We start from the raw sequence: 9,953 nt of genomic DNA, 5'->3' as shown, positions 1-9,953 counted from the left end.
ATTGCCCAGCAGGCAGACACCGGTACGATATAGGCACTTTTTGCTTCATTTAGTGCTTTGCAGTTCACGTTAGCATGCGGGCGCGAAAGACTTGCTGCCGGTAACAGCAAAAGAAGTAGCTAGCGAGGGAGGCTTTAAAAAAAATATCGTCACGCGCACTCATTACTTATCGCCTGCTCTATCCATTACTGCTCTTTTATTCGTTTCACCTATCGCTACTTACTTTACTAATCAGGTGATAAGCGCTAATACATGATGCGACAATGACAACAACGACGACATGTGCCCCTGTCTTGCCACTCACCGCCATCAGCAGACTTTGCCCACCTAGGCTCATTTTAGCTAATAACATTACCTGCGGAGAAACATTAGTGGCCAGCACTTTGTGTGTTCCTTTTGAGTGCATAACACAACATAGCATTGTATATTATTGTTTAGCGGCGATGGGCGGCTTACCACTGTTTTATCACAGCCAGGTGGAGAGGTGGAAGTTAGCGGAACAAGCGTTGTCAAGGAAATTAGCTAGGCACACGTTGAGTCACGCTATTCTACTACGGTCGATGTGTATGAAACCTGTCGACTGACGTCAGGAACACCCTCAGGCGATGACGATTTTAATAGCGGTCGCGGTAGTAGTAACTCACTGTCAGCACCACCGTCACGCAATGCACTGGTCCTATCGCAATTTTACTAAAGTTGTTAAAGTAATTCCGCTAAACAGTACTTAATCTCTGCGCTTGGTGATCGTAGTAAATGTTGGGTTCGACATCAGCATTACTATGCTTGTCCGGTATCTTCATGCCTGTCTTTTTCTGAGCATTTGCAAATGTCTACGAGGTACATTACGACATAGTCGTATGTTTCAACGACTCACAATGGACTACACACACATGATACATACAAACACTGTATATATATATCGGCGTGTATTTGCTATGATATACGTACTGATTCTGCTATACAATATTCCAGGATCAGGCAGATCACGGGAATGATAACGCTTAAAGCGGAAACGAGCATGCCCTAATTCGGGGACATTCGGACTCCCGAAAGCTCCTCCTCTTGCCGATTCTGATACCGTTGTAGCTGCAGTACCGCACCCGTAGGTTTAAGTTGACTGCAGCGGTTACTGATTGGCGCTCTCGTGTTCCGGCTGTTTCGCTTCCTATTTTTCAGACTAGGCAAACTGTGAGGGAACGAGCTTACAGATACAAGGCGCACCCTTACCGCTCTTGCGCCTTTTGGTTACGATTCTAGTAGGCGCTTCTGCTCCTACAGGGGCCGATGCCGCAGTCGCAAGCTACGGCGAATCGCTGACGAAACACCACTGCTTAAACGAGGTCTCCTACTAGGCCTAATTTTGCCTTTGCCAATAACGTGGTTGTCACGCCAACAGAGCTACACTTCTATCCTGTTTTAATGTTCAGGGCAAGCGGTTGGCGCCTAGACGCTCCGCGCTGCGTCGGATATGTAGTGACTGGACGCGAGAGTGATGTAATAGGTAGAAACAGCAGAAACAGTCAAATGCAAAATAATGCGGAGCCGTTCGATAACATATGGAACAAGTCAACAGCCATACGGACATGGCACGGAGACCTATTCGAGTCCAACGATATTATCGTACTCTGGGTCTGTCTTCTGAGCTGATCTATAGCACACAGTTTCGCTACGAGTGTGTATCTAAGATAGAGCGTGTATTTGAAGCAATAAGGTGGATAAAATCCTGCTCCAAGAGCTGACGGCTTGATTGGTGGGAACTACGTTTCAAATTGGTCGATTTATGTGCCGGGTTAAGGTGACGCGTGAAGGAGCCAAACTCAAAGTGACAATTAATCATGGAGCATTGGCACCGTGATAGAGCGAATGAGAAATGCGAAAACCGATTAGATAGAAATTAGCTAGTCAGCAGGAGTAAGTATATTTGGTTGCGCCTGATTGTGCCAATACCTGACGCAGTAGTCTACGTGAAAGTGTTGCATATTAAGTGAGAGTCTCTGACCTGTCGATTAAAATGTGTCCGTGCGTGATGTACAACGGCATGTAAGTATTATTCTGATTATTGCTTGGGCCCTAAATCAGCGTAAAATGATGGCGTAGGATAAAACAATTTAGCTAACGGGGACAAAAGCTCGAAATGGGTGTATAGACACTTTATTAGTACAAACTGTATATAATTTGTATGCGTAACTGATTGTTGGAGCAGGCTTTTCATTCACACACGAATGGATTCTTGTAATAGAAAAAAAAAAAATAATTACAAATGTTCTCTAAATAAGCAGCATACCTATATTTAAGCAGTAAGTGATTTGATCGAATATGTTTTCGCATGATCTTTATTGAGATATAGATCTTCATTCATAGTTCATTTCATTAAACTCTATTATACGAACAATGAGGCCTGGCGCGAATCGGTCACAGCGGATGTTTTAATAACACGCAAGTGTCTCATAGTCCAAAGTTTCGTCGAACTATTTGTCGTCCTGGTGTTATGTGACGTTCCCGCGGCACCCGTCGCATGGCGATGAACAATTAAGTACAGCATTGGCTAGCCATCGAGATGTATAGAAACGTGCTCTAACCGCCCTAGTGATCGACGACATTTAAAATGCTGCGACATGTATCCTTGTCATTTATCGTAGGATCGAAAATGAATCAAAAAAAGAAAGAAAATGTCTGCAGATGTACGTTACCGAAACGCTCCGTACAGTACATTCCAAGCAACAAAAATAGTGACATTGAACTAATAATTATTGTTGTCGTCGTAATGATTATAGAGGTTTTTTTTTTAATACTAGCAATAATAGTTCATTTCACTATTATACAGAAATTGGTACCAGGCATGATTTATTAACTTCGGCCAAAATACATAACCACTGGCAATAGCAATTTCCGACAAAAACTTGCCTTCCCAGTTCAGAACATGCATGGACAATGTACTTCGCTCGGACAGCGCCAACGGTGAGCCCTAGGAACTGTCGACGCCAACAATAACTGTAATCGCCACTAACAAAACATTAGCGATAACAATAACGATGGTAGCGATTTGGTCGATAGAGGCAAACATCACGATTGTCACAACATGAAACACTAACGCCGAAAGAGTTTGCCATGTGTATACAGCGAACCAAAGTGATACAAATACAGAAGCTTGAATTATATATAGTGTAACTTAAAGAAGAAATTCTGCCACTGTGATTCTGCCATTTGTTGTTCTTTTTTGCGTTGTAGATAGAATCACTCTTTCAGTAAAAGCCATTCCCACTAAACAACAAAAATGCTGCGATTCCTTTTCTGCCGCCAATAAATACAATTGATTTACGAAATATTTATTATTATACGAAGGGTTCGCGGTTGAGAATGACCCAAACGTCATAAGGCAAACGAGCGAAATGGACACCGCCCTAGTTTAAATGTTGCATTGTCTGCTACGATTAAACGTTCTGCGACGCTTTCATTAAATTAAAAACGTTTATTTGTTTCTTTCTATCTTTCATATCTTATATGTCCGATTATCAGATTGTCTGGCAACGTGGATCAGGTTTTGATTCTGGTCTAACTCGTGTGGCCGGCGCTTGCAGACTGTGGATTCTGCGAGGTCACGCGTCTGTGTTGGGCAATGGGGCGTTTCATTCTGCCCCTGGTGACCGTCACGTCCTCAGCTATAGAAGCCACAGAAACAGGAACTGCGAAGTTCGCCGAACCTATCTACTTGCACTGTGGACTAACGCAATAACGCTTAGATGTCCTGCATACGAAAAACTGAAGCGGTTGCATGTAAACAATGTGATATGTCGGTAGAAGTTCTGAAAGATCATCTGTTTTTAGCTGGCCCTTTTATCGAGTCCGAACGCGTAGATGTTCCAGAATACGGAACACGCAAAACATAGCCAACTGAAATTGGCGCTTTTTGAGTACAGTGACCGTAATTATAAATTCAAAATTGACCTCGATTTGTAAATACACTGATACAGTATGTTTCCGATGAGAGCAGTGTACCTTTTCCACCAATCCTAATGTTTCCATCTGGCCAAAATAGTAGGCATTTTTGCTTCAACATACAGATCTGTTGCAAATGTTATTGTACCCTTACAATCTGAAGGAACATTTGTGCTGCGACCCTTTTCAGAACATGATAAGCAGAACAAAAATATCTGTCAACAGCCAGTGACCTAAATGTTTGAAAGTTTTCGTCAATGCAGGAGGTTTTGCAGGAGGAATGCAGGAGACAGTTTTTTTCTCCTAAATTACCATCATCGATAACTTGGATATGCCATGTGGTCTTCAAAAAGGACATTAGTTTTTATGGCATGAAAATGTATTGAAGAAATATATTTTCTTTTGCCTTGTTCTGTAACTACTGTTGTCTCAATCGTGCGGCCTCGTGTTAATATCATATGATTACTTTAGATACTGACGTAGGCGTTTATGTGCTGGCTTGAACGATCACTACTCTTCCGTATCAGCTCGGTCAACGTTGTCTTTACATGGTCTTATTTTGTCCGTTTCCAAGGTAAATATGGAGCGAAAAAGAGCCAAACTCTATTGGTAAACACGAGCATCGATGGTAACGATGGCAGTGTTAATTAATATGGAAAAAATTGAAAGCCATGAAAAATAATTTCAATTTAACCAAATGATCTAAATTTATGCAAATACTTTTTGTAAAGTACGACTAAAAGATGCATTGCCATGAGAGAACACGCTATTTTCGAGATAGCTTCGGACGGCAAAACAAAGAATATATACAAATTGGTAGCCCACTCATGGTCTTCTTCATCATCTCTTAATCTTCATCATCTCTGAACTGACTGAGGTCTGACGGTATCTCTGAAACGAGCCAACGAAAAAAACAATACAGGCAACATTAAAATCATGACACAAACAACAACATCAGTAATTCAATAGACGGCAAAGCATGCCCACGCGCTTTGTATCTTCCAAAGGTTAACTATTATATAGTTAGACTTTGCTGTTTGTTCTTTTACGACATATGCTGGTGCCGTCTCAGCGATGTCTCAGAGACGCATCAGAGGGACAGATAGTCCGCTCGTTGTCGCCTAGTAGAGACAGACGTTCACCAACACGGAACGCTTTGCAGCTCCGGCAACGGGGACGATTCTGTCCGTTGTTTTCTGCCCACGTTTTTCTCTGTTCGCTTGTCCTGCGCCGTTCACACGTAATGACTCTTAGTAACGTGGTTGGTCCGCTTTCGATGTCCGGACCACAGCGAATTAATGGTGTGGAAACCTCACCATGCTGCGAAAAGTATGCTTCGTCCAATGCAAGCGTTCGTTTGTTCGTTCACGGTTATGGTTATGCGTCACCAGACGTTTGGGTCTACTGCGTAGCTAGCTCTGCTTGTATTCGGCTGTTCTGTGCTCGAAGTGTTAAGGTTTTGCTGCCTTATGAAGCTCAACGACGTGGAATATTATAGCTGGAAGCTGACGTTCGCCTCATCGAATTTCATTAGAAACGCACGTCACGTTTAACAAAAAATTTCCTGCCACAATACTATGTTTACGTGTACCGTAGAGCGACAACATCGAGTCGAAGCGGCGGCAAACAGCTTTGCCGCCGCTTCGACTCGATGTTTTCAACTTGCTATAGACATATGCGCACGCAGCGCAATGAACAAACCTAGGTAGTCTTTTGCTTTAGTCTTTTTTCATCATGTGTTCTTCGCTGCAGTTGCCACTAACAACAAGTTTTGTTTGCTGCTTTTAATTCTTCAAGAATACTTCTGGACTTATGTAATGTACTTACGTCATAACAATTAGATCCTTTTGTTCAGAACATTATTGTAACCGCAGACACAGTGTTGTCCTTTGCTGCGTGTAGGTTCGTCTCAGTCAGTCAGTCCGCTGTTTAATCAGGGGTTCCTGCTGGACATTTGCTGATTCAAAAGGTGATGGCAGTTTTCAGTGAATTCGATTTAATTCGCCTAATTTCCGCAACAACAAAGGGCAAACCCTGCTTCGAGGGCGGCAAAGTAACTGGAATACTTCAGCAAGAAAGCGCAATAGGCTGTGGAAACACACAAAGTAACATTATTTGACTGCTCTTATTCCACCGGTCGTTGCCACGCTGACCCCCGTAGCACCGACAAAAACAGCATCATAACCACTGGTCGAGGCGTGAGAAACGATATGAAACTGCTGGTTTGTAGCTATTGTCACTGACGCAGTAACTTCCTGTAAAAAGCTTTCCATTGTTGCTGTTTGAATCGCGCGCGTGCCCTCTTTTACGCACTCGACTTCTCCCTTCAGCTCTTTATCACGGTCCTCTGTCGATTTCATACACATAATCGGATAGCTATGCAGCGTCACCAAAATCGCTGTATTAACAAACTAAATAGACAAAAACATTGACTAAGGTGCGGAAGTACCACAGTACATATACTATACAAAGTGAAATAACACAAACTATAGAACTAACTGTTAAGTGCCAACTGGACTAGATCTTTTGTTGATTCGCACAACAAACGTTTATGTAGATCTTTAATTCGAAGCTGCTGTTGCTGTGGCTTAACGTTCGAAGCTAGCGAGCATTATTTGCTCGGAGTAGGACAGCTCGAGTGCCCCGTGTCGTGTCGTTGCGGTCCCCAACGGATAAGCACAGGCGACGGCCGTCAAGGCAGACTGACAAGGCTCGATGTACAGTCTTTGTCGCTTCTCCCAGCCCAACGTGATATTTGGCGTTTTTGTGGGAGCGGCATATACATGATACGTCGCCGTTTTCGTCACCAATCTGATGGCACAGCGGAAGTCATGCGAGGGCATTGTCTCACTCGAAGGAAAGTTTCTACTTTACCTAGATATTAAGAAAATAAGGGCGATCTTCTGAATAATTGGAGAAAGAACCCAGCTAGGCAAGGCTAAGTGCCGGCGAAAGATGCGAAATTCAAGCTCAAGGTGTTTACTACTTCGTAACCGAATTTACTTAACGAAAACTAGCTGGGCTATGGCAGGCCAACCACTACTCAGACAATATACCGAATGGCACCTATGCCACCTTTTTGCTGCTTTCTCACTTTGCGACGCCACGCCGCAAAAAGTGTCTGTTGTCCCACATTAAATACGTACCAGACGTATTCTGCGTAGAGTAGACGAGCCTACTGTTGGTGCCCTTCTCGGCCTTCGCTTCTGTTGCGGTTATCATCGGCTTTGTTATTGCCTTATGTCGATTTCGGACACTTACCGATACGGCCATTGACGACAAGAAGAGAAATTGTGGTAGCGTTGCCGGTATGGCAGTTAAACAGTGAACACGACAGACAGATGTCTCCTGCGGCTTTTGTTGCGAGTTTAAAGTGATTAAAAGGAGCAACTGATAGTGCCGTATATGAGAAAGAGGTAGTGGGTAATGCGGGATGAATATTCTACTCTTTAACTGTATTCACTTATTGATGGTGAATGTAGCTAAAGAGTAAAAGGCGTACATAACAATTGCCCGTGGAGAATTCGATGCATACGTGAATACATTGTTTGGGTCATCTCGGGTCATTACACAAACGTTACCAGTACCAAACAGTTGTATCTATATATGCGTGCAGGTTTCTACAATAACACGTTAAAGGTATCACGCCGGAAAAAGCTGCTTTCATTGAATAGCGGGTATTAATACTGCACTAATCAAACTTGTTCAGAAGTAATTGCGCCATTTATATGCATTAGGAAAGCTATACTATCGGAAAATGGCTTTCAACCACATGAATAAGAGGCATATATATGTATTTGACTTAGGGTTGGACTTTTAGCGGTAATTTAAGAGTATCCTCTTTAGAAAATATTTAAGCGGATTAGCTTAGTATCCTTAGAATGTGGAACTAAAGTAGATATCTATGGCCTCTGGCTAACTCTTGGAACAACCTTTATCTGTTCCCGGGTTGCGAGCATTCTGTTTCAACGACCCTATCTTACAAAACGCGTTTAAGCCTGCTGTAACGGGGCCCCACTTGGTAGATATACAATCATTGCTAGGAGTTGAACCGTAACTAATTCAGCCCTGTGGACGAATACAAGATCATTAAGATCGGTAGACCGTTTAGAACACACTTCAAGCTAAGGCATGCTAAGTAAAAACACTCCTATGTTTTTAAGGTATTAGCATTCTAGCGCTCTCTAACAGAAAGTCGGTGTTGCGTTTTAAACACACACAACATCATCATCGTAACTCGGAAATAATATCAGGCTTTCCTAATGCCATTCAAAAAGACATTTAAAATGCAATTAAAAAACATTCCTACCACGTGGGATTAGCCGATGCTTTTGAGCTTAATTCACTGCTCTAAGCTCCGTCTTTCGGCGCTTCCATTTGGCTTTGCGTTCCAGACCACATTACTTGATTTCCATATAAACACGCTCTGTCGGATGCTGTCAGCTGAGAAAGAATTCTCTGAAATCGCCTCCCGTTTGAAGTTGTTATTAAGGGCGGCGCAAGCTATGTTCGTTCCTGATGGAGTGAGATCGGTAGCGGCCGTGCACGTGGTCTTTCGGAACAGTAGAGCTTTCTTCGCGGTAGACTGGAAAAGGGTTGCCGAACGGGCCAGAAACCATGCCCCCTGGTGCTGGATGCGCGTAAAATGAAGTGCTGTAACTTGCGTGAGAACTGAAACGGAGCATGTGCAGCTGCCGCGAAAGAAGAGGCCGTTGGACTCCTTGCTATAGCTCAGGCTCTGCTGCTTTGGGAAAGAGTCAAAATGACTTGAGCTGGACGGCGGATGGAATGCTACGCCCACTTTATTTAATTCGAGAAGAGCTGCTTCCACACTCTAACCCAGGCTGAAGAGGAGATCGCGTAGTTCGTTCCAGGCCCTTTTGGAAGCCAGATGAGTGTAAGAACGAAAAGGTTTCAATGGGGGGAAAAGAGCACCGCAGAACTGGGAAGGTCTAGTGAATAGTCGGTGGCCAATAGAGTTTCAGCAGGCTGCAGGCGGACAAAACAGTGAAGATACCAAGAGAAGGCTAGTGGACGTCGTTGAGGTTGGATGAACGAGGGCGAACAGAGGGCTGATGTAGGGGAAGTCGAAGACGAGGCGCGCGCCATATTCTCGAGAGGATGAGAGCAAAAGAACAGAATACAGACTGAAATAAGTAGCCATGAAAATAAGAGAACGTGGGCGCGGGATACTGGAAGATAGCGACCTAGAGAAGGCCACTCGACCATGTGGTAGGCTCTATTATCCCCTGCACGAAAGCATAATGTGATTTTATTTTAGCCAGTTGTTACTCTCTTTACGACTCCGTTTGATTTTACCTAACTGTTATACCATTACTTTTACTCCTAATGCCATGCATTGTGCATACTTTGCACTTTTGCAGTTCTCGTTGGTCCCATAAACAAACCTGCTTTCCTTGCTCATTCGATTGAGCAAACCGATCTTTATGCATCTTTCTTTTTATTTGTCATTCCTCGTGGGGAAGGAGGGCAACTATCATGACGATGACGTCGAAAACGTAGAAGGATTCGGCGCCGATGGAGAGAGGCCATAGTTGGGTTGCCGACCTTGTGCCTTTTTCGCTCGACAACACTTGTTGTTATATGAGAAGAACGTTGGAGGACTCCCAAAAGTCAGGCCACGCTTGGTGACAAAAAGGGGCCACTTTTTCGAGGGTGAGCCACGATCGCACCATACTGTAGAGTTTTCCGAAGCGTCACACCGCTGAAATGAGTCATAACGGATAGAATGAAAATGTGCGCTGAAAACTCGTCGTAAAAGCACGAAAGGGAGAACGATCGGCAAGAGTTAGGAACTTTGGGAAGATCTTCAACTCAAATTTTATTTAATTTGAATATTTCCTAATGGATTTTTTCGGGCGGCATTCAGAGGGCGAAATGCCTTCTTTACCCAACCATTTATTTTTTCAGAAGCGACAGCAGCTACGACGCAAGCAGAAAACTTCTAAATATGCGGATGATAAATTTATGAATGATGAGCAGTACTCGATATACTT

General features: G+C 43.5%; 1 long non-coding RNA gene across 5 annotated transcripts in view; it reads right to left on the bottom strand.

Annotated features, from left to right (window-relative positions):
* Window positions 1-2,315: 2,315 nt before the first annotated feature.
* The window catches only part of LOC111262682 (uncharacterized), a 43,263-nt gene continuing 35,625 nt past the window's right edge, over window positions 2,316-9,953 (bottom strand). For all 5 annotated transcript variants that reach the window (XR_015312020.1, XR_002681786.1, XR_015312021.1 and 2 more), the window contains 3 exons: window positions 8,246-9,661; window positions 5,764-6,283; window positions 2,316-4,827 (listed from right to left, as the gene is read on the bottom strand). This is a non-coding gene — a long non-coding RNA (uncharacterized LOC111262682). The remainder of the gene's footprint in view (window positions 4,828-5,763; window positions 6,284-8,245; window positions 9,662-9,953) is intronic.

Source organism: Varroa jacobsoni, unplaced genomic scaffold (assembly GCF_002532875.2).
Source record: "Varroa jacobsoni isolate VJ856 unplaced genomic scaffold, vjacob_1.0 scaffold_693, whole genome shotgun sequence".
NCBI classification, from domain to species: Eukaryota; Metazoa; Arthropoda; class Arachnida; order Mesostigmata; family Varroidae; genus Varroa; species Varroa jacobsoni.
This window is presented reverse-complemented; position numbering and strand designations above follow the sequence as displayed.